The following is a 26,132-nucleotide window of genomic DNA, read 5'->3' as shown; positions in this document are numbered from 1 at the left end:
TGTCACTCCGGATTGGGCTCTTCCTTATCTGGCTTATCTCGCTCATGGCGAGTTACCCACTGACGAAGTTTTGGCTCGCCAGATCGTTCGACGTAGCAATTCCATGGTCATCATTAATGGCGAGCTATATAAACGAAGTGCTTCAGGGGTCTTTCAGCGGTGCGTTTCTTCCGAGGAAGGATGCATAATCCTAAATGACATCCATTCTGGAGACTACGGGCATCACGCCGGGTCACGTTCTTTGGTATCAAAAGCTTTTTGACATGGTTTCTTCTGGTTGACGGCTCATGCAGATGCAGAAGATATAGTACGGCGGTGTGAGGGGTGCCAACGATATGGGAGACACGCTCATGTGCCGGCTCAAGAATTGAGGATGATTCCCATTACTTGGCCTTTCGCGGTCTGGGGGCTGGACATGGTCGGTCCCTTTAAGATGTCCTCCAACAAGAAAACTCACTTATTGGTGGCGGTTGATAAGTTCACTAAATGGGTTGAGGCGGAACCTGTTGGGGCTTGCGATGCAGAGACTGCGGTCAAATTTCTGAAAAAGCTAATTTTCCGTTTTGGATATCCACACAGTATTATCACGGACAATGGTACTAACTTATCCCAAGGAGCGATGCTGGATTTCTGTCGCCGTGAACATATCCGGCTTGATATTTCTGCAGTTGCTCACCCGCAGTCAAACGGGCAAGCAGAGCGGGCGAATCAGGAAGTCCTACGAGGGATTAAACCTCGCCTCATGGTTCCCCTGGAAAGAACTCCAGGGTGTTGGGTTGAGGAACTACCTTCGGTGTTATGGAGCATCCGGACCACCCCGAATCGATCCACGGGGTTCACCCCTTTCTTTTTCGTCTATGGAGCAGAAGCTGTCCTTCCTACCGACATAAGACATGATTCTCTCAGAGTCGCCGCATATGTGGAGCAAGATAATGAGTTGGCGCGTCAGGATTCCTTGGATGCCTTGGAAGAGGCGTGTGACTTAGCGGCGGCTCGTTCAGCTATCTATCAGCAAGATCTGCGGCGTTATCATAGTCGCCGAGTTAAGAGTCGCGCTTTCCAGGAGGGCGACTTGGTACTTCGTCTGATACAAGATCGGACAGGCATGCACAAGCTCTCGCCCCCTTGGGAAGGGCCTTTCGTCGTCAGCAAGAACCTCCGCAATGGCTCTTACTACTTGATGGATCTTCGGCCTGATCGACCGACTACACAGGCTGAGTCAACTCGCCCTTGGAATATTGCCCATTTGCGGCCTTACTACACTTGAGTTCTTAAAAACTCCATGCTTTGTAAGTTTTTCAGTTTCATTATGAAGTAATAAAATGTTCCCCGACTTGGGGGCTTCTTCCTTAAAAAGAGCAATTTGTGTCATCCTGTTGCGACCTTATGAGCCGACAGAATATGCATTTAGGGTGGGTGCACGAGCTTTCTGACTCGCCTCCCCCTGTCGCGACCGTATGAGCCGACGAAACCTGCATTTAGGGTGGGTGCACGAGCTTTCTGACTCGCCTCCCCCTGTCGCGACCGTATGAGCCGACGAAAACTGCATTTAGGGTGGGTGCACGAGCTTTCTGACTCGCCTCCCCCTGTCGCGACCGTATGAGCCGACGAAACCTGCATTTAGGGTGGGTGCACGAGCTCTCTGACTCGCCTCCCCCTGTCACGACCGTATGTGCCGACGAAACCTGCATTTAGGGTGGGTGCACGAGCTTTCTGACTCGCCTCCCCCTGTTGCGACCGTATGAGCCGACGAAACCTGCATTTAGGGTGGGTGCATGAGCTTTCTGACTCGCCTCCCCCTGTCGCGTCCGTATGAGCCGACGAAACCTGCATTTAGGGTGGGTGCACGAGCTTTCTGACTCGCCTCCCCCTGTCGCGACCGTATGAGCCGACGAAACCTGCATTTAGGGTGGGTGCACGAGCTTTCTGACTCGCCTCCCCCTGTCGCGACCGTATGAGTCGACGAAACCTGCATTTAGGGTGGGTGCACGAGCTTTCTGACTCGCCTCCCCCTGTCGCGACCGTATGAGCCGACGAAACCTGCATTTAGGGTGGGTGCACGAGCTTTCTGACTCGCCTCCCCCTGTCGCGACCGTATGAGCCGACGAAACCTGCATTTAGGGTGGGTGCACGAGCTCTCTGACTCGCCTCCCCCTGTCACGACCGTATGAGCCGACGAAACCTGCATTTAGGGTGGGTGCACGAGCTTTCTGACTCGCCTCCCCCTGTTGCGACCGTATGAGCCGACGAAACCTGCATTTAGGGTGGGTGCATGAGCTTTCTGACTCGCCTCTCCCTGTCGCGTCCGTATGAGCCGACGAAACCTGCATTTTGGGTGGGTGCACGAGCTTTCTGACTCGCCTCCCCCTGTCGCGACCATATGAGCCGACAAAATTACTCGTGTTATGATTTAATCTTGGAGATTTTTATCCTTACTGCATGTTCGCTGAAACTATTTGTAGTTCTTTTGTTTTCACAGATAATGTGTTCAAGGTTTCATCCTTGGCGGATTAAGCATTGCAGAAGATTCTTATAAGGACTAACAAAATATTTCAAACCGCCTCAAAAGCGGTATAAGGGTTTTTCTTGCAGAAGACGTCATCGAAAGATAGTACTGACTATTACATGGCTCTTGGGCCAAATTCAAGAAAAGTCTACTCCGCTAAGTCCTGGCGTGAGCTCTGACCAGTTCCGATTTGTAAATCGCCCAAGACCCAATTGCACCTGGACAAAGAAGCAAAATCGTCTTCATCGGTAAAGATTGATGCCAGGTCTGTTTCCCAGTCGAAGGGATTCTTGGGTCGCCGAGGAATTAGGTTGGTCACCACGAAGGTTGGCGGGCTGATTTTCTTATTCTTACCGTCGTAAGCCGCCTGATACTTCGTTAAATCAAGACTGGCGGCGAGTTGAGTTGCAGCCAACCGAGAATCCTGGACAACTTTCTGGTAATCCTCTTCCACGAATTCCGAGCCATCGTCTTTGAGCTGAGGGAAGCCGGCGGCTACTTCTTCCAAATTAATCTCCGGAGCATACGCTAAGCAGCGACTCAGGGCCGTCAGGACGTCTTTCCGGGCGGCTGACCGAGTTAACTCGCCAATTTGGGGAGGAAGTGTGGACAGACATCCAAGTACTTTCTTGATGGAAGTAATCGGCTCTTTTGCGCCCATTACAGCTTTGACGGTCAACACACTGCCTGTGTACAGTTGCTCTGTCAGTGTATAGATCGCCTTCAGCATCAACACACAGTCTTCTTGCAGGTTGGCGACTCTTGGACCTGGAATTTGATAAATCGGTAACTTAACGTCAGAGATTTGGCCCAAAGGAGGGGATAAGGTTGGAGATTTACGTAAGGCTTACCGAAGATGGCTTGCGTCATGTTAGTGATATGACGCTTTAAGCCGGACAACTCCTGTTGGACAGTCGCCAGCTTTGCTTCAGCTTTTTCTGCTCTCTTCAAAGCCGCGTTTTGGTCAGCTTGAGTTTTTTCTAACTCGGCTTTGAGCTTTTCCAATTCAACCAGAGCCAATTTGTATTTATCTTCCGACTGAGTTCGGGCATCTTGTTGATTAGCCAAATTTTTCCTTAAGTCGCCCAGCTGTAGTTCGGTCTGGGCAAGGTTTTCCTATTTAAAAAAAAGTTTAAAACAAAGACAAGTCTCAGAATTATTGCAACGCAATACCCCTGACACTTGGGGGCTAATGTATAATTTCCCTTGAGAAATTATAAAGAAATCGAGACCCGACTCATCATTTTACTGATGACTCGGCCCTTGGGGGTTACTGGTCGCGAAGCTTTTTAAAGACCCGGCTCATCTTTTACTGATGACCCGGCCCTTGGGGGTTACTGGGAATAATATAGAGTATAAAGTTTACCTCATGTTTGTCGTTTAACATCTTCAGCAGATTTTTCTCCATCTCATAGCTCGCTTCCAGGCGACTTGCGAAGCTAGAACAGAGTTCTTTAAACTCCAGATTTGCATAGTCAGAAAGCTTCGCCTTGGAGAGCCCAGACTCGGGGATTGCTTGAGAGGAGGATGCTACGTGTTTGGTCAGAACTGTCGCCGCCGGCTTGGAAAAGCCAGAACCAGTAATGACTACAGCATCTGGGTCATCCGCTGTAGCCAATATGATTGGCGATTCAGGGGTGTCCGCTGTTCCTTTCGGCGACTCAGGAAGATCCACTTGAATTGCCGGCTCAGCGTGACCCGGATCCTCTTGAGTCGGAGTTGATTTCCTTGGAAGTTCGGAAGTTGCGTCAGGGATTGATCCACTGGTTTTCCTTTTTTTGGCTTGTGCCCTAACCAAAGGAGATAAACGTGTTAAGGAATTGAAAAAGATCATTACTCTCAAAAAGTCAAGGCAAAAGACTTACCCCGGAACTCGAATCATTGGTGGAAGTGTTGACATTGCTGAGTCGCCGGAAGAAGGGGGAGAATTCTGCAGGAATTATACATTAATAATGCAGGCGGGTTGCAGATATAATCCAAAGCAGCACGAACAATGATTGTTCTTCTACAAAAAAGGTACCTCGCTTGTTTTTCTTTTGTTTGTTGCTGGCAAGCCAGATATTAGATCGCCGGAGTGACTTCGTGTCTTCCGGTTTGAGGCGTGCTGTGTTCTCTTCAATAAGAAATTTGGGTCCAAATGGGCATCTGGATGTGAGAAGGGGACTTTCCCACATATTCGCCGGGCCGGCTTAGGCGGGGAAGGAGATGAATCGGAGGAAACGGAAATTACCTCAACGGAGTCCTCTTGGCTTTCGTTATCTTCATTCTGTTACAAGAAGAATGGGAGATATGAATAAGAGGTCAAAAGTAATAGGTGGCGAGTGAAAAGGGGACGGATTTGTACCTCTGAAAGTGCGTCGCCGGCTTGAGATTCGTCGACTTCAGATGGCTCGGCCGCAGCAGATTTACCTTTGCCCTTGTTTTCCTTGGAGGGCGGCTTAGGAGCCTTCATGGCTTGCTTTTTAGGTCTCCTAGACCAGAACTTGTCGCCTTTCTGAAAAGATATATGGCATGAAGTTATAATGACAATAAAACAGAAGGAATAAAGATCAAGGGCGGGTCAGCTTTGGTTACCTTGGGCGCCGGGTTGATCTTGCAGAAGGGCTTAAGGCCGACTTGGCCGCACTTTCCTGCGGGCTCGCCGGTCAGTTTTTTGATGATGGCGACGATGTCTTTCTCCGTTAATGCTGTGTGAAATTAGCATTGGGGATGATCCAGAGTGCCGTCTAATTCACACATTAGACCATCTCGGCGGCTCAGAGGAAGAATCCGCCATTCGACCCAGCAGCGGATCAGGTCAACCCCGGTAAGACCATTATTCGTCAAGGATCTTAGTTCAGACAAAATTGGGATGAACTCCGACTCTTCTTCCTCGGTGAGCTTGTCGGGGAGCTTGAAGTTAACCGGAAGGCGGGTTGGCCTGTAGCCCAGAAGTTTGTTCTCACCAGCAGGGGACGTTTCTTTACAATAAAACCAAGATTCACCCCAGCCCTTGGGATGGCTAGGCATGGTGAGTGCAGGAAAAGGACTGTCCCTACGGCGCTGGACGTTGACACCGCCGAGTTCCAAACTAGGGCCGTTGTGGAATTCCGTTTGGCGATTCAGATGGAAAAAGTGCCAGAATAGGGGAACGGAAGGCTCGATCCGCAGATAAGCTTCACAAAAGACTTGGAACTGACTCAAGTTGCTTATGGAATTGGGTCCCAAATCCCGGAGTCGGACATTCATGAAGGTCAAAGCGTCCCTAAGAAATTTGGATCCGGGCGGCTTAAAACCCCGTTCCAAGTGTTCCACAAAGACTACTATTTCCCCTTCTTTGGGGTTGGGGAGATCTTCTCCCAACCCGGTGCGCCATCCAATGACATCTTGAGGATCCAAACAGCCGGCTTTCACGTAATTAGCTAGAACAGCATCATCAACTTTGGTAGGAAGCCAATCGCTCTTGAAAACGGCACCCATGCTACAAGTAGGTAAAAGTATGGTATTACATATCTCGAACATCTACTGTGTGAATCGGGATCAGTTCATATTAACCCGCCAGACTAAGAGGCCGGGTTAGGTTGATGTGGCGACTTATCGAAGCAGGGCTATTTCCAAAGGCAATATTACTGTGGGTGGTAAGGTCTATTCGTTCCGAAGCACTAAGGGGGGGATGAAGGTTACAAACAGTTTTTTACAAACAGTGAATGAGGAATGGATCTCAGGGCTCGGGGCAAACGGCGAGGTTGTCGATGATGGTGCGATGGACAATAACGGCGGACAGATTGACCAAGGTAAGGAGCCTGACGACGGCGATGGCTTGCGGGCGGCGCTGGAGCTCCTCGAACGGGGGCGGAGGTTGCGGCCGGCGGCGAAACCCTCGGGAAGCTGTGCGGTTTTCTGTCGCGATAATGGGGGGACTGACGAGACTGGTAGGTGACCAGTGTCAGCCCTGTCCCTTCCGCCTATTTATCAGGACGGGCGCTGGAATCGAGGCGCCGTGAGCAGGAACCGTTTGGGAATAAAAGATTCGCCATGATGACGTCCGAAAATTTTGGGATAATGATGCGCTAAAAGATCCGTTTTGATTGTGTTAAATTTCCCGAAAATCGAGGGCTAAGGAAGGGGCTGACAGGAAATGCGTTGGCGGCTCAAAGATTTTTCCGGTACCGGTTGGCGAGTTAAAATTTCTGGCGTATGGAGGAACACGAAGGAGTGAATCACCTTCCACTAAAACAGAAGCATTGGCATGAATATTCAAGTCAATTTGGGGCCTAATGTTGGGGATATTGCTTATTAAGTGACCCGCCCAATATGGGCCGGGTTACTAGTAAGGCGATTCATCCTTTGGGGCTAGTTGGGCCTCAGCCTGGGCGGTTCAAGGCCGCAGGATGGTTATGATTTATGGAAGGTCTCTGGGTTTTCAAGACGGCGACTCAGAGATCGCGGTGGTCACGATTTGTAAAGAAGAGGGGACTCTTGTAAAACCCTAAAGCCTCGACCTCTATATAAAGGCGAGTTTGGAGGGGGATAGATAGGTTAGAAATCACCGAGTGCTAGGTAAGGCGAGTTACGCCTTTCTTGTAATCGAATCCACATCAATACACGCCAAGCAGGACGTAGGCTATTACCTCCACGCGAGGGGCCGAACCTGGGTAACCCGCCGCGTTCCTCCTGTTCAACCCCTTTGAGTCGCCACCAAAGTGCGATGGTTCCCATACTAAGTCCTTTCACGAGGACATCTGCCGTGAAAAAACCACGACAGTTGGCGCCCACTGTGGGGCCTACGCACGGTGGAGTTGAGTTCTCAAAGGGAGCCCTACCAGGGTTTGGGAGTTATGCGACGGCGCTCATGACTTGGAGCCGACGCGGCATAGCCTACATCGACAACCAACGATGGGGACCTGAAGCGAATTCTCTCGAATCAGGCTACAGGGTCCCCTTCGGCAAGATCAACGTCTTCATCGGCATGATCGGGTCATCTGTTCCTGAGCCGGACATCTCCTCCGACATCGTCGAGCCGGCCAGGTACGTTCATCCAGTCATAACACGGAATCTGACCCACCCGGTCTTTGTGGGGTTCACGCACGGGTCGGAGGAGCCAGAGCACACGGTGGCTCAGGAGGTTACCCCCATCAACTCCGACGACGAATCATCCATGGGCGATTCAGATTCAATCCAGTCCCTCCACGGAGACGGTCTCGGGGGCTTGTCATTGGCCATGGATCCGGAAATCCTCGATCGAACCCGCCGCCAGATCGCCATCTACATGGCCGGGGCGACTCAACCCGCATAGAACCCCGCCGGAGGCGATGGGACCGGCGGGACATCCAGAAGTGCTTCAGCAGTCCTGGTGGACTTAGCGGCGGAAATCACGAGACTAATGTCAACCCCCCTCACGCCAGAGAACCAAGAAGAGATAAACGCAGAGTTAGCAAAGCTGAGGGAGGCGGTGGCAAAGGCCCATCAGGATGCTGAGACGGAGTCCGCCAGGATGCAAACTCGACAAGCCCAGATTACGGCCGAAAGGATGCGAGCAGAACCCGCCGGGCAGAGGTCCACCCAACATTCAAGAGGCTCAGACTCCTCCCGCGGGGACCGTAGGGCGAGTTGGGGTGCCCTGCTTGTCCCTAGCCCTTCGAAACGAAAGAATGCCCTAGGATTTCAAAGGACCAAGAAAGGTGCCTAATTACACACCAGATCTCGAACCAACATCTTGGATCGAGGGCTATGAGATCGCCATGGACATGCTCCACGTAAACGAGGCGGTTTGCGCCAGATATTTCACCATGATGCTCGAGGGATCGGCGCGCACTTGGTTGAAAAACTTACCCCCCAATTCTATCCAGTCCTGGGCCGAGCTGAAGGAGCGTTTCATCAAAAACTTCCGGGGAACCTGTAAACGGCCGATGACGATCGTCGACTTGCAACACTGCGTACAACGCCCGGATGAGTCGGCGCACCATTGGTCGCGGCGAGTCGCGGAAATTATCCATTCATCGGATGGCATCACGGAAGCACAAGCTGTGCTTATCCTCGAGCACAACTGCCACTATGAACCGTTGGTCTAGAAATTGGGGCGACTCAAACGGAAAGTTCAGGATATGGGCGAGCTGATGGATACCCTCACTAGGTACGCCGAGGCCGATGATACCAAGGATCCCGGCGAGGATGGTAAGGGTAACTCGCCCAAGAAGGGCGATTCAACCAAAAACCACACCCGCCTCCAAGGCCGCAACCGTCACAACCAGGGGACCAACGGCAAGCGTAGGCCACAGGAGGAGCCCTCGGATCTGGTTGCCAACACCAACGCCAATGATGGCAAAAAGAAGAATCGAGGCTTCAGTGGGAAAAGGCCGCGTAATTACGAAGAGCTACTCACAGGCCCTTGCCCGCACCACGCCATGGCCGACGGCCCGGCGGGCCACTCTTGGCAGAACTGTTTCGTGATGCGAGAATTTCGGGCCGAGGCAATCAAGAAGAGCCAAAGCGAAGATCCGAACTGTCGCCAGGACCAACTCGCCGCGCCCAACCAAAGGCACAACCCCTTCGGCGGTTTTCCCGAACAAGAGGCACAGGGGGCCCGCAGCCAGGCGGCGGCCAGTACCCGGTGCACCACCAACGGCGGAACAACCCGCCGGGAGTTTTCCAGCAGTCGCCCCCACAGGGGGCTCCGCAGGACCAGGATGACCACGGGGGCTTCCACAACGATCCTAAACAGCTAAGTAATGGGCAGTACCATGTTTTCACCACTAATGCTTGCAGGCGTGATAAAAAGGTAAATCACCGGGCGTACAGCGTAATTGAGCCGGCAATTCCCAGATATCTCCACTGGTCCGAACAGACCATAACATGGAGCAGAGAGGATCACCCGCCGAGAATAGATAACCCGGGCGACCTGGCATTAGTCGTGGCTCCCCAAGTGGGGGGCTACACTCTGTCGAAAGTACTAATGTATGGCGGCAGCAGCATTAATATCCTATACTTCGACACCTTCCGGAGGATGAATCTATTGGAGAAAGACTTGATGCCTTCAACCACGGTCTTCCACGGCATCGTCCCGGGCAAATCGGCTTATCCCATAGGCCGGGTCAGGCTCTCAGTAGCGTTTGGAACTGCGCAGAATTACAGGTCGGAGTCTCTGGTCTTCGAGGTGGTCAAACTGAAAAGCCCGTACCATGCGCTGTTCGGGCGACCGGCTTACGCTCGCTTCATGGCCCTCCCGTGCTACGTCTACCTCAAGCTCAAAATGCCTGGTCCTAAAGGACCCATCACGATTGACGGAGATAGAAGAATCGCAAAGGAGTGTGAGGAAGGAGACGCGGCCTATGCGGAAGTCGCCTGCGCGGCGGAAGAGCTCAAAAACCATCGGGCCAATGTTGACCCGGCAGACATGTCACCACTCAAGAAGCCGACTACAGATTCTGAGTCGCCCCTCAAGTTCAAACCAACGGATGACACGAAGACAGTCGACTTCGTCCCTGGCGATTCATCCAAGCAGTTTACCATTGGGACAGGTCTGGACCCCAAATAGGGAAGCGCGCTCATCGAATTCATCCGTGAGAATCGGGACATCTTCGCATGGAAGCCCTCTGACATGCCGGGTGTACCGAGAGAATTCGCTGAGCACCATCTTAATATTGACCCAAAATGCAAACCTGTCCAACAATACCTTCGCAGGTTTAACAAGGAACGACGGAAGGCGATTGGAGAGGAAGTCGCCCGTCTTTTAGCCGTCGGGTTCATCGTGGAAGTCTTTCACCCCAAATGCCTAGCTAACCCGGTGTTAGTACTCAAGAAGAATGGCACGTTCCGTATGTGTATTGACTATACGGACCTCAACAGAGCTTGTCCCAAGGATCCTTTCGCTCTTCCCCGCATCGACCAAATCATTGACTCGGTGGCGGGATGCGAACGATTGTGCTTTTTGGACGCCTATTCAGGTTATCATCAGATCAAAATGGTTGTGGAAGATCAGGAGAAGACGGCCTTCATAACCCCCTTCGGGGCCTTTTGCTATGTGTCCATGCCGTTCGGGCTCAAGAGCGCAGGGGAGACTTACCAACGCTGCATCCAGAATTGTCTTCATAACCAAATTGGCCGCAACGTCCATGCCTATGTTGACGACATTGTGATCAAGACCCGCCGGGAGGAGATACTTCTGGAAGACCTCAAGGAAACCTTTGATAATTTACGGGCATATCAGATGAAGCTAAATCCTACCAAGTGCGTTTTCGGCGTACCTGCGGGAAAACTACTAGGTTTCTTGGTATCGGAGAGCGGCATCGAGGCTAACCCGGACAAAATTGAAGCGGTTACTTCCCTCGGCAAGCCGACGAATGTTAATCAAGTTCAGCGATTGGCGGGTCGCATTGCGGCTCTCAGTCGTTTCGTGAGCCGCCTCGGAGAAAAGGCGATTCCTTATCAATTGTTGAGAAAGTCCGACCGATTCGTATGGACAGAGGAGGCAGACGAGGCATTTCAGGCCTTGAAACATCAATTGGTTAACCCGCCGGTCCTGGCGGCCCCGACTGAAAAGGAGCCTATGCTCCTGTATATCGCCGCGAATTCCAAAGCGGTCAGCGTGGCTGTGGTCGTCGAAAGAAAGGAGGAAGGAAAGGAATACCCGGTGCAACGCCCGGTGTACTTTATCAGTGAGGTGTTAACTCTTTCCAAACAGCGATACCCACATTGGCAGAAACTGGTCTATGGGGTGTTCATGGCGAGTCGAAAGCTTAAACATTATTTCCAGGAACACCCGATCACCGTGGTCAGTTCCGCGCCCCTCGGTGACGTCATCAAAAACCGGGAGGCAACAGAGCGAATCGCCAAATGGGCAATAGAGCTTGGGTCGCATCACATACAATATACCCCCCGCACGGCCATCAAGTCCCAGGCACTAGTTGATTTCGTTAACGATTGGACGGAGCTTCAGGCTCCGGAAGATCGGCCTGACCTTACCTATTGGACTATTTATTTTGATGGATCCAGGCAGTTGGAGGGCTCGGGGGCAGGTGTGGTGTTGATATCCCCTCAAGGAGATAAGTTCTGCTACGTTCTCCGGCTCATGTTCCCTTGCACAAATAATGCGGCAGAATATGAAGCTCTGCTTCACGGTTTGCGACTGGCAAAAGAGATGAACCTAACCCGAGTCAGATGCTTTGGGGATTCAGATTTGGTGGCGCAACAGGTTTCGGGCACCTGGGACTCTCGAGATCCTATGATGGCGGCTTACAGGCGAGCTGTATCTGACGTGGCGGGCTATTTTCATGGGTACCAGGTTGATCATGTTGATCGGCGACTCAACGAAGCACTTGATGCCCTCTCGCGACTCGGCTCACAGAGAAAACCGGTCCCCCCTAATGTTTTCTTGGATGTCTTGCATAAACCGTCTGTGACTGTACCCACGGAGGAGGAGTTGGCGATACCAGATCCCGAGTCTCAGCTTGTGGCGGCTCTCCATGTCACTCCGGATTGGGCTCTTCCTTATCTGGCTTATCTCGCTCGTGGCGAGTTACCCACTGACGAAGTTTTGGCTCACCAGATCGTTCGATGTAGCAAGTCCATGGTCATCATTAATGGCGAGCTATATAAACGAAGTGCTTCAGGGGTCTTTCAGCGGTGCGTTTCTTCCGAGGAAGGATGCATAATCCTAAATGACATCCATTCTGGAGACTGCGGGCATCACGCCGGGTCACGTTCTTTGGTATCAAAAGCTTTTCGACATGGTTTCTTCTGGTTGACGGCTCATGCAGATGCAGAAGATATAGTACAGCGGTGTGAGGGGTGCCAACGATATGGGAGACAGGCTCATGTGCCGGCTCAAGAATTGAGGATGATTCCCATTACTTGGCCTTTCGCAGTCTGGGGGCTGGACATGGTCGGTCCCTTTAAGATGTCCTCCAACAAGAAAACTCACTTATTGGTGGCGGTTGATAAGTTCACTAAATGGGTTGAGGCGGAACCTGTTGGGGCTTGCGATGCGGAGACTGCGGTCAAATTTCTGAAAAAGCTGATTTTCCGTTTTGGATATCCACACAGTATTATCACGGACAATGGTACTAACTTATCCCAAGGAGCGATGCTGGATTTCTGTCGTCGTGAACATATCCGGCTTGATATTTCTGTAGTTGCTCACCCGCAGACAAACGGGCAAGCAGAGCGGGCGAATCAGGAAGTCCTACGAGGGATTAAACCTCGCCTCATGGTTCCCCTGGAAAGAACTCTAGGGTGTTGGGTTGAGGAACTACCTTCGGTGTTATGGAGCATCCGGACCACCCCGAATCGATCCACGGGGATCACCCCTTTCTTTTTGGTCTATGGAGCAGAAGCTGTCCTTCCTACCGACATAAGACATGATTCCCTCAGAGTCGCCGCATATGTGGAGCAAGATAATGAGTTGGCGCGTCAGGATTCCTTGGATGCCTTGGAAGAGGCGCGTGACTTAGCGGCGGCTCGTTCAGCTATCTATCAGCAAGATCTGCGGCGTTATCATAGTCGTCGGGTTAAGAGTCGGGCTTTCCTGGAGGGCGACTTGGTACTTCGTCTGATACAAGATCGGGCAGGCATGCACAAGCTCTCGCCCCCTTGGGAAGGGCCTTTCGTCATCAGCAAGAACCTCCGCAATGGCTCTTACTACTTGATGGATCTTCGGCCTGATCGACCGACTACAGAGGCTAAGTCAACTCGCCCTTGGAATATTGCCCATTTGCGGCCTTACTACACTTGAGTTCTTAAAAACTCCATGCTTTGTAAGTTTTTCAGTTTCATTATGAAGTAATAAAATGTTCCCCGACTTGGGGGCTTCTTCCTTAAAAAGAGAAATTTGTGTCATCCTGTTGCGACCTTATGAGCCGACAGAACATGCATTTAGGGTGGGTGCACGAGCTTTCTGACTCGCCTCCCCCTGTCGCGACCGTATGAGCCGACGAAACCTGCATTTAGGGTGGGTGCACGAGCTTTCTGACTCGCCTCCCCTTGTCGCGACCGTATGAGCCGACGAAACATGCATTTAGGGTGGGTGCACGAGCTTTCTGACTCGCCTCCCCCTGTTGTGACCGTATGAGCCGACGAAACCTGCATTTAGGGTGGGTGCACAAGCTTTCTGACTCGCCTCCCCCTGTCGCGACCGTATGAGCCGACGAAACCTGCATTTAGGGTGGGTGCACGAGCTTTCTGACTCGCCTCCCCCTGTCGCGACAGTATGAGCCGACGAAACCTGCATTTAGGGTGGGTGCACGAGCTTTCTGACTCGCCTCCCCCTGTCGCGACCGTATGAGCCGACGAAACCTGCATTTAGGGTGGGTGCACGAGCTTTCTGACTCGCCTCCCCCTGTCGCGACCGTATGAGTCGACGAAACCTGCATTTAGGGTGGGTGCACGAGCTTTCTGACTCGCCTCCCCCTGTCGCGACCGTATGAGCCGACGAAACCTGCATTTAGGGTGGGTGCACGAGCTCTCTGACTCGCCTCCCCCTCTCGCGACCGTATGAGCCGACGAAACCTGCATTTAGGGTGGGTGCACGAGCTTTCTGACTCGCCTCCCCCTGTTGCGACCGTATGAGTCGACGAAACCTGCATTTAGGGTGGGTGCATGAGCTTTCTGACTCGCCTCCCCCTGTCGCGACCGTATGAGCCGACGAAACCTGCATTTAGGGTGGGTGCACGAGCTTTCTGACTTGCCTCCCCCTGTCCCGACCATATGAGCCGACAAAATTACTCGTGTTATGATTTAATCTTGGAGATTTTTATCCTTACTGCATGTTCGCTGAAACTATTTGTAGTTCTTTTGTTTTCACAGATAATGTGTTCAAGGTTTCATCCTTGGCGGATTAAGCATTGCAGAAGATTCTTATAAGGACTAACAAAATATTTCAAACCGCCTCAAAAGCGGTATAAGGGTTTTTCTTGCAGAAGACGTCATCGAAAGATAGTACTGACTATTACATGGCTCTTGGGCCAAATTCAAGAAAAGTCTACTCCGCTAAGTCCTGGCGTGAGCTCTGACCAGTTTCGATTTGTAAATCGCCCAAGACCCAATTGCACCTGGACAAAGAAGCAAAATCGTCTTCATCAGTCAAGATTGATGCCAGGTCTGTTTCCCAATCGAAGGGATTCTTGGGTCGCCGAGGAACTAGGTTGGTCACCACGAAGGTTGGCGGGCTGATTTTCTTATTCTTACCGTCGTAAGCCGCCTGATACTTCGTTAAATCAAGACTGGCGGCGAGTTGAGTTGCAGCCAACCGAGAATCCTTGACAACTTTCTGGTAATCCTCTTCCACGAATTCCGAGCCATCGTCTTTGAGCTGAGGGAAGCCGGCAGCTACTTCTTCCAAATTAATCTCCGGAGCATACGCTAAGCAGTGACTCAGGGCCGTCAGGACGCCTTTCCGGGCGGCTGACCGAGTTAACTCGCCAATTTGGGGAGGAAGTGTGGACAGACATGCAAGTACTTTCTTGATGGAAGTAATCGGCTCTTTTTCGCCCATTACAGCTTTGACGGTCAACACACTGCCTGTGTACAGTTGCTCTGTCAGTATATAGATCGCCTTCAGCATCAACACACAGTCTTCTTGCAGGTTGGCGATTCTTGGACCTGGAATTTGATAAACCGGTAACTTAACGTCAGAGATTTGGCCCAAAGGAGGGGATAAGGTTGGAGATTTAGGTAAGGCTTACCGAAGATGGCTTGCGTCATGTTAGTGATATGACGCTTTAAGCCGGACAACTCCTGTTGGACAGTCGCCAGCTTTGCTTCAGCTTTTTCTGCTCTCTTCAAAGCCGCGTTTTGGTTATCTTGAGTTTTTTCTAACTCGGCTTTGAGCTTTTCCAGTTCAACCAGAGCCAATTTGTATTTATCTTCCGACTGAGTTCGGGCATCTTGTTGATCAGCCAAATTTTTCCTTAAGTCGCCCAGCTGTAGTTCGGTCTGGGCAAGGTTTTCCTATTTAAAAAAAAGTTTAAAACAAAGACAAGTCCCAGAATTATTGCAAGGCAATACCCCTGACACTTGGGGGCTAATGTATAATTTCCCTTGAGAAATTATACAGAAATCGAGACCCGGCTCATCATTTTACTGATGACCCGGCCCTTGGGGGTTACTGGTCGCGAAGCTTTTTAAAGACTCGGCTCATCTTTTACTGATGACCCAGCCCTTGGGGGTTACTGGGAATAATATAGAGTATAAAGTTTACCTCATGTTTGTCGTTTAACATCTTCAGCAGATTTTTTCTCCATCTCATAGCTCGCTTCCAGGCGACTTGCGAAGCCAGAACAGAGTTCTTTAAACTCCAGATTTGCATAGTCAGAAAGCTTCGCCTTGGAGAGCCCAGACTCGGGGATTGCTTGAGAGGAGGATGCTACCTGTTTGGTCAGAACTGTCGCCGCCGGCTTGGAAAAGCCAGAACCAGTAATGACTACAGCATCTGGGTCATCCGCTGTAGCCAATATGTTTGGCGATTCAGGGGTGTCCGCTGTTCCTTTCGGCGACTCAGGAAGATCCACTTGAATTGCCGGCTCAGCGTGACCTTGATCCTCTTGAGTCGGAGTTGATTTCCTTGGAAGTTCGGAAGTTGCGTCAGGGATTGATCCACTGGTTTTCCTTTTTTTGGCTTGTGCCCTAACCAAAGGAGATAAACGTGTTAAGGAATTGAAAAAGATCATTACTCTCAAAAAGTCAAGGCAAAAGACTTACCCCGGAACTCGAATCATTGGTGGAAGTGTTGACATCGCTGAGTCGCCGGAAGAAGGGGGAGAATTCTGCAGGAATTATACATTAATAATGCAGGCGGGTTGCAGATATAATCCAAAGCAGCACGAACAATAGTTGTTCTTATATAAAAAGGTACCTCGCTTGTTTTTCTTTTGTTTGTTGCTGGCAAGCCAGATATTAGATCGCCGGAGTGACTTCGTGTCTTCCGGTTTGAGGCGTGATGTGTTCTCTTCAATAAGAAATTTGGGTCCAAATGGGCATCTGGATGTGAGAAGGGGACTTTCCCACATATTCGCCGGGCCGGCTTAGGCGGGGAAGGAGATGAATCGGAGGAAACGGAAATTACCTCAACGGAGTCCTCTTGGCTTTCGTTATCTTCATTCTGTTACAAGAAGAATGGGAGATATGAATAAGAGGTCAAAAGTAATAGGTGGCGAGTGAAAAGGGGACGGATTTGTACCTCTGAAAGTGCGTCGCCGGCTTGAGATTCGTCGACTTCAGATGGCTCGGCCGCAGCAGATTTACCTTTGCCCTTGTTTTTCTTGGAGGGCGGCTTAGCAGTCTTCATGGCTTGCTTTTTAGGTCTCCTAGACCAGAACTTGTCGCCTTTCTGAAAAGATATATGGCATGAAGTTATAATGACAATAAAACAGAAGGAATAAAGATCAAGGGCGGGTCAGCTTTGGTTACCTTGAGCGCCGGGTTGATCTTGCAGAAGGGCTTAAGGCCGACTTGGCCGCACTTTCCTGCGGGCTCGCCGGTCAGTTTTTTGATGATGGCGACGATGTCTTTCTCTGTTAATGCTGTGTGAAAGTAGCATTGGGGATGATCCAGAGTGCCGTCAAATTCACACATTAGACCATCTCGGTGGCTCAGAGGAAGAATCCGCCATTTGACCCAGCAGCGGATCAGGTCAACCCCGGTAAGACCATTATTCGTCAAGGATCTCAGTTCAGACAAAATTGGGATGAACTCTGACTCTTCTTCCTCGGTGAGCTTGTCGGGGAGCTTGAAGTTAACCGGAAGGTGGGTTGGCCTGTAGCCCAGAAGTTTGTTCTCACCAGCAGGGGACGTTTCTTTACAATAAAACCAAGATTCACCCCTGCCCTTGGGATGGCTAGGCATGGTGAGTGAAGGAAAAGGACTGTCCCTATGGCGCTGGACGTTGACACCGCCGAGTTCCAAACTAGGGCCGCTGTGGAATTCCGTTTGGCGATTCAGATGGAAAAAGTGCCAGAATAGGGGAACGGAAGGCTCGATCCACAGATAAGCTTCACAAAGGACTTGGAACTGACTCAAGTTGCTTATGGAATTGGGTCCCAAATCCTGGAGTCGGACATTCATGAAGGTCAAAGCGTCCCTAAGAAATTTGGATCCGGGCGGCTTAAAACCCCGTTCCAAGTGTTCCACAAAGACTACTATTTCCCCTTCTTTGGGGTTGGGGAGGTCTTCTCCCAACCCGGTGCGCCATCCAATGACATCTTGAGGATCCAAACAGCCGGATTTCACGTAATTAGCTAGAACAGCATCATCAACTTTGGTAGGAAGCCAATCGCTCTTGAAAACGGCACCCATGCTACAAGTAGGTAAAAGTATGGTATTACATATCTCGAACATCTACTGTGTGAATCGGGATCAGTTCATATTAACCCGCCAGACTAAGAGGCCGGGTTAGGTTGATGTGGCGACTTATCGAAGCAGGGCTATTTCCAAAGGCAATATTACTGTGGGTGGTAAGGTCTATTCGTTCCGAAGCACTAAGGGGGGGATGAAGGTTACAAACCGTTTTTTACAAACAGTGAATGAGGAATGGATCTGCCGAACAGATATAAGACCTACGAATATGGCTGAGCATGAACAATATATTATCAGGTAATGCCCCTCGTTTGGAGAAGGTATTGTGTTCAGAAAATCAAAGGAACAACGAATGGTTAAAATTATTCGAAGCACCGGTTAACCTAGCGGCGCTCGGACTCATGGATTCGAGGGAGATAAACGACTACGAGCGGAAAGCTTCTAAGCTACGGCAATGGCGAAGATGCGAGCAAAGAATAAACTTACTCCTAAGAGGGGGAACGAGGACCTAACCTGATGCTCTCAGTCGAAGAAGACCGGCGGTGACGAAGATTGCCGGGGAAGCGTGGGGGTCCCGACGAACGAAGAGGCCTTCGGCGGCGGCGGAGCTCGGGGCAAACGGCGAGGTTGTCGATGATGGTGCGATGGACAATAACGGCGGACGGATTGACCAAGGTACGGAGCCTGACGACGGCGATGGCTTGCGGGCGGCGCTGGAGCTCCTCGAACGGGGGCGGAGGTTGCGGTCGGCGGCGAAACCCTCGGGAAGCGGTGCGGTTTTCTGTCGCGATAATGGGGGGGACTGACGAGACTGGTAGGTGGCCAGTGTCAGCCCTGTCCCTTCCGCCTATTTATCAGGACGGGCGCTGGAATCGAGGCGCCGTGAGCGGGAACCGTTTGGGAATAAAAGATTCGCCATGATGACGTCCGAAAATTTTGGGATAATGATGCGCTAAAAGATCCGTTGGGATTGTGTTAAATTTCCCAAAAATCGAGGGATAAGGAAGGTGCTGACGGGAAATGCGTTGGCGGCTCAAAGATTTTTCCAGTACCGGTTGGCGAGTTAAAATTTCTGGCGTATGGAGGAACACGAAGGAGTGAATCACCTTCCACTAAAACAGAAGCATTGGCATGAAGATTCAAGTCAATTTGGGGCCTAATGTTGGGGATATTGCTTATTAAGTGACCCGCCCAATATGGGCCGGGTTACTAGTAAGGCGATTCATCCTTTGGGGCTAGTTGGGCCTCCGCCTGGGCGGTTCAAGGCCGCAGGATGGTTATGATTTATGGAAGGTCTCTGGGTTTTGCAAGACGGCGACTCAGAGATCGCGGTGGTCACGATTTGTAAAGAGGAGGGGACTCTTGTAAAACCCTAAAGCCTCGACCTCTATATAAAGGCGAGTTTGGAGGGGGATAGATAGGTTAGAAATCACCGAGTGCTAGGTAAGGCGAGTTACGCCTTTCTTGTAATCGAATCCACATCAATACACGCCAAGCAGGACGTAGGCTATTACCTCCACGCGAGGGGCCGAACCTGGGTAACCCGCCGCGTTCCTCCTGTTCAACCCCTTTGAGTCGCCACCAAAGTGCGATAGTTCCCATACTAAGTCCTTTCACGAGGACATCTGCCGTGAAAAAAACCACGACACCACTGCTGCCAGCTTTGACCATGGTCAGAGACTGACTTTCGCCTGACATCGTCCTCCACTCCACAAACCAAACGAGTTGGACCCACCATCGGCCGCTTAACCGAATGTAAGGCCCCAGACACACCCGCCGGCGGTCGTTACTCCTGATGGAATCTAGACTGGCCCGACATATCAATACTAGTCTTTTTTGCGTACTTTGTCCTCACTCATGCGCACCCGGGATCAACTTTCCGGTCGGTCACTCATCCTAGAGTAGTCTATCATCCCTAATAAGCTAGGCTATCACATACAGCACACTCAGAGGAACCGACGTCCTCGTCGGGCCAGAGGAGTGTTCCCTCTTGGCAGAAACGTTTGTGCATCCAGTCGAGTACATGTTCCATGTCGTGTGCCACGACGGATCACAAACGTCATGAACAACATGGTTGCACACCTGTCCGCAAACATCCATGTAACCACGAGGGTCGGCTGTGATACCAACTTGTAAGGCCCCGCCGGCGGTCGTTACTCCTAACGGGATTTAGACTCGCCGACATATTAATACTAGTATTTTCTGCGCACTTTGTCCTCGCTCATGCGCACCCAGGATCAACTTCCCGGTCGATCACCCATCCTAGAACTACTTCAAGCTAGGCTATCACATACACCACCACTCAGAGGAACCGACGTCCTCGTCGGGCCACAGGAGCGTTCCCTCTTGGAACAAACGTCTATGCATCCAGTCGAGTACATGTTCCATGCCGTGTGCCACGACGGGTCACAAACGTCATGAACAACATGGTCGCACACCTGTCCGCAAACATCCATGTAACCATGAGGGTCGGTTGTGATACCAACTTGTAAGGCCTCGCCGGCGGTCGTTACTCCTGACGGGATCTAGACTGGCCCGACATATTAATACTAGTCTTTTCTGCGCACTTTGTCCTCGTACATGCGCACCCGGGATCAACTTCCCAGTCGGTCACCCATCCTAGAACTACTCCAAGCCGAGCACGCTTAACCTGGGAGTTCTCTTTGAATGGGCTCCCAGAAAAGAAGGAATTCCTTATTGATATGAGTAGTCTATCATCCGTACTAAGCCAGGCAATCACACCGAACCACCGCCATGAGCCGCATGTCGAGCTCCACACATAGTCGTGCCCCCGAGACGAGCTTCCACCATGTCATCGAGCATGAGCTATCCTAATGCCTTGATGTTGGTTGAGAAGGTCCAAACCAGCACGGGCGCAGATCTAGCGACTCATGGGCTGGACGCACTCCACCGAAACCTTCGGACGGCGAGCACCAGAGCCAGTAGCAGTCGTGCCGCATAGAGTGTAACATCCCAAAATTATAAAATTTTGGAATGTTAAAAATAATTATTAGATTGATTTTTGTTTGTTTGAGTGATTAAAACTTGAGTGAAATTTGAAACTTTTCAAAACTTTTGAATGAGAGGGAATGAAATGACTTTCCCCTGCTCCGGTAAATTCAAATTCAACGAGTTAAAAACAATGAGAGAAGATGACATGACTTCTTCAACTATAAAGAATTTGAATGGAGCTGGCATTTGAATTTCCTTCGATTTTAATTTGCAAATTCTATTTTCCCTCCACTCAAGAAATGCCGGGGAATAATATTCTGTCAAACAGAAAAGAGAGGAGGAACATGACCCTCCAAAGCCAGGGGCATTTGTTGAAGTATTTTGAGCCAAGAAAACAAAATTTAATTGAGAAAATATTTGCAAAAAGAAAATAAAGCATTTAGGGGATTTTGTGAAAAAACATTTTTAAAAAGTTTTTATTTTTGCCTTGGAAAAATGTTAATCGAGTAGAGGATATTTTTCTGATTTTTTTGGTATATAATACCCTATATTAATTATTTTTGTTCGTTGCCTTTTTATTTGTTTTAGTTTCTGTTTCTGAAAAAGACTAAAAACAGGAAACGTTTTTTTAAAAAGGAAACCGCCGCGGGAGGCATTTAAGTGTTTGGGCCGAATCCCACCTTAGCCGGGATCCGAGATCCTTTCGGATCGGCCGACCGCCCCGAGCCCCCCAGCTCCCCTCTCCCTGCCAGTGGGACCCCACCGCCCGAACCCACCCTGAGTCGGCCAGCTCCTTCCTCCCGTCCCTCTCTTTCCTTACAGCACCCCGAGCTCCTTCCTTACCTCACCAGAGCCGACCCCCTCTCCCCGGATCTCCCTGCCCCTTCCCTCCCGAGCGCCCCTCTCCCCCTATAAATACTCCCTCCGCACGCCGCACCCCGTTCCCCACCTCGCCACGCCGTCCCGCCGCCCCAAGCCGCCCTTCTGCACCTCGCCGGAACACCCGAGCTCGGCCTACTCCGGCCGCTCCACTGCACCGCCCCGACATCGCCGCACCTCCCCGACGCCACCAACGCGCCCGCCGTCCTCGCCCGCATTGACTGGAGCTTTCGCCGCCGCCGGAGACCCTCTGGAGCGCCTCCCACGTCCACACCCGAGCCGCCGCCGCCGTCAAGCCCTTGCCGGAGAACTCCCACGCCGGTGAGCACCCCATCCCCTCTCCGTAGCCGTTGGATCCTAAATACACGATGTAGATTAGATCACGATACCCTTTCGGTCTTCTAAACAAAACCGCGCCGGTTTTTATTCACTTAACTATTAGCCAGAGAGTTTTATGTTAGGTTTCGGCCGTTTGCTAGTTCGTCTCGCAACACACATCCCCGCAGCAAATCAGTGAGCGCCACGTGTACCCCCTGTCCGTTAGCATCTGCTTTTCTTTTTTTTGTTTAGTTCCAAAAACAGAAAAGTTTCAATTTTGTTTTGAGCATAGCTTTTGATCCCGAAGTCCAATGAGGTTGATTCTTTTTCCAGTAGATCCCAATTTTTCTATAGTTTTTAAAAACATATAATTTGTCTATGTTTGAAACTTCCAAATTTGAAATAGATCAAATTTAGTTTAAACCTTGTTTTGCTTATTCCAGGAGTTTAAAAAATGATTTTGAGTTGATTCTTTTTGCTACTGCTTTCTAGTGATTATATCTTACTGTGGTAGAAGTTTCAAGTTTTTTTTAAATAGTTTTACTTGGGTTTTTAACAGAAACAAGTTTCTGCCTTAGGGACGTGTAGTGCATTCTTTCACTTAGGCCATAGCAACTTTTACTTGTGATGTTATCTTTACTTGTTGTTTGATTGTGGTGCTTATGGTGTGTATTTGTTTGTATCGGTAGATCACACGGAGTGCGAAGCTTGTTACTTAGAAGCGCTCGATCAAGACAACTATCATCAAGGCAAGTCACTTTGATCATACTATCACCTATGTTTTATGCATCGTAGTTCTACCATCCTATGCCCAATTGCATGCTGAGTAGGTACTTGGAAATTTTAGTATAGATTGTAGTATCATGTGGTAGGCACACAACAACCCCGATACTTGGCCCCGGGACGACAAATTTCATATTGCTATGCTTGAGTAGACGGGATTTCGGTTGAGTGCATAACACGAGTGATGTGAGGTTGATTAAATAATCAAGACCGGTTAAGACAAGACTTTTCAAGACCTCGGACGCAATGCAACTCTCGGTGAAGGACGGTTGATCGGCTCCCTGGAGAAACCAGTGGATGACCCGGGATGCTGGGGACGGCCATGACATCCTGCGGAAAGCTTCACCCAGGCTCAAAGAGACGGACGGATATTTTCAAGACCCAAGGCTTACCTGCACAGCCACAAGTCATTATGGGCTCTGGCTTGGTTGGATAACGCGGCGACTCTGGACAGGCGGTGCTAGCAGATGTAGAAGAACGGTAGGAATGGATGGGCACCGACAGGGATTCAGAGGGACCCGTTGAAAGACCATGTTTTGATCATGCGGTCTTCAAACACCCTGAAGTGCGAGGACATACACGGAGGCGATCAAATCTTGTGGGGAACGTGTGCAAAACTCTGCAGAGTACTCAAACCTAATCGATTAGCCGTGTCCACGGTCATGGACAACTTGAGCCAAAGGAACTGAAGTTATCCGGATTTCTCAACACCATTAAATATATTTGATGAGGGTAATTATTGACAACTCGGGTACGAGAAGTGGTTGGCGGAACCATCTCGTTAACAACCAACAATGTAGTAACATTTTGCTTTTAGCCCTCACTTGTTGTAGGAGAAAAATTTGCTTTACGCTAAAACTTACAACCCCACCTGCCATATATGCATATAGTATAGATGACATTTTACCCCTCTCTTATGTGACTTGCCGGCATATTCAATATGCTGACCTACACGGCTGCAACGTCTTATGTTGCAGATATTTTTCTTCGACGAGTAAGAGTACGATTCAGGGTTACGGTCTACACTCAACTTGCCGTTGGTGTTTATTGGGACTCCACTCCCTTGACTGCTTTCCCTGAGATATTTAAGGTATATATCAGTTTTACGCTATTTCCATGTGATTGCACTTTGATATATACATTGATGTACTGTGTGTGCCAGCATACTGATCCATGGATGGCACAGATACACAGAGGCTTGACTCGTCTTGAGTCGGGTCGCTACATAGAGATCCAAACTGGCTGTGGGGAAAAGCAGCCACGCACCTCCGTTCTTCATTCATCACCCGTTACCGAGCACCATCGGCACACGCGGAGGACCCCTGCCATCGAGCACCTCCTAGCACCCCCACCACCGAGCACCGAAACATTGCCGCTGACGAAGTCGAGCAACACCACTACACCCATGGCCCACATAGGCGAGCTAGAAGAAGCTAGCGAGCAGAGGATGGGGGTCGCCCCCCTTCCCATCGAGGCCAGCCAGGACAAAATACCGAGACAGGGAGTCCACCGGATCTTCCCATCACGCTTGGATCCACCGCCGAAGGAGCCACTCACCGGATCAGGGCCCTTGGCCACCAAATTTGCGCCACCACATGTGTGGAGACATCGCCGGAGGAGCCACCCATCGGATACGCGCCCTTGTCGCCAAACAGGGCGAGGAAGTGCCTTCCCGCCACAAGGCACGCCAAGCACCTCCGCCTGTGCAGCCTCGCCGCGCCTCCTCAAACACGAGCAACCGTGCTAGCGCGCGCCCGGCCAAGCACCTACTCGAGCGAAGTAGCCCGCGCCGCCCAGTCAGAGCAGGAGGATGACAATGCCCTACCGCCGCCGAGTCGCACGGGCTTATCCTCGTGGCTCCCGCCAGCGACAGCGAGAGAATGAAGGGATCGACGGGGGGTGTTCCTGGCGGCGACTAGGTTTCGCTCCCGGGCCGCCCACGGGAGCGAGACGGGAGAAGTCTCCCAGCTTGAATTGACGTTACCCGGAAAAACAAATTTAAGACAGGGAAGTATTTACACACACACTTCATTGGAAAGACAAATTTTAATACTGGGAAAGTCTTTACACACACATTTCATTGGGAATCCAAATTTTGAGAATCCATCCATACACTACTAGAATAAAGCTTTGTCCTGATGGCTTAAACTATGCCGACGGCCTATGTCGGCATAGATCGCACTATGCCGACGGCTGACGGGTGACCGTCGGGTAGAAAAGCCGTCGACATACACAAAGGTATCACTACTAGGGAAAAGCCTAGCAATAGCGTGGGTATTAGGTGTATCAGTAGCGTGGGCTCCCGCGCTACTGATACGGCGTTACAGCTAACCTGTAGCAGTAGCGCGTGTTTGCCCGCGCTACTGCTAGCTGTGATAGCAGCAACGCTGGTTGTAGACGCGCTACCGTTAAATAGCAGTAGCGCCTACTCTACTACCGCGCTACTACTATTAATTTCAAAAACAAAAAAGAAATCTCCGGCGCTGAAGGGGATCTGAAGGGGAGCATCCGAATCCATCCATTTCTGGCGCTGGATTTCAACGGCGATGACCACCAACATCTTGGGGCGACGGCGACATGCTGCAAGCTCCTATCCATGGCAAAACGAGAGAGGAGAGACCATGAGAGGGAGAAGGAAAAGAGAAGGAGGACGAAGAGGCTGATGGGGAGCTCGCCTATGGTGGTGCTCCGGCGGAAGCAGTGGCCGGTGAGGCCCAGCATGAGGAGAGGCGGCGCGGAGCTTGGGGACGACCATGGCTCTCTCGTACAGTTCGTTCAAAAAGAGAGAGAAGGGAGATTAGAGAGATAATGGGAATTACGGAAGAGAGATGAGGAGAAGAGGGCTCCGGCCTTGAGGTCCTTGGGATGGCGGGGTTGTGTCGGAGAGCACTCGGCGGGGCGGTCCGCCAGAAGAGGAGGAAGGCGACTCGGGTGTGGCCTGCTGGGCGCTCGTGAGCTTGGCGGTCGGGCGTAGCGCGAGGGCGGGGAGGAGGCTCGATGCAGCGGATCGGAGGGACGGAGGGATTTGGGGGAGAGTGACATGAGAGAGGAGGGATTTGGGGGAGGAGATGAGAGAGGAGGGATTTGGGGGAAGAGCTCGGGGGCACAGTGAAAGCCACTTAGTAGTAGCGTGGGTTTTAAATTTTTACCCCGCGCTACTACTGTTACACGTCCTAGGAGGGATAGTTGAGAACACTTAGTAGTAGCGAGGGTTAAAAACCCGCGCTACTACTATCAGCTTAGTAGTAGCGAGGGGTCAAAACCCGCACTACTATTAAGAACCAGTAGCAAGGGGTAAAAACCCGCGCTACTAGTAAGTGTTTGTCTATAAGCTTTTCCCTAGTAGTGTATGCCTACATCCCGTGTCGGCATAGGAAAGATGTCGGCATAGGTCAAGCTATACCTACGATGGTCGTCGGCACATGTCAAG

The sequence above is a fragment of the Hordeum vulgare genome, chromosome 5H (genome assembly GCF_904849725.1).
Source record: "Hordeum vulgare subsp. vulgare chromosome 5H, MorexV3_pseudomolecules_assembly, whole genome shotgun sequence".
Classification (NCBI taxonomy): Eukaryota; Viridiplantae; Streptophyta; class Magnoliopsida; order Poales; family Poaceae; genus Hordeum; species Hordeum vulgare.
This window is presented reverse-complemented; position numbering follows the sequence as displayed.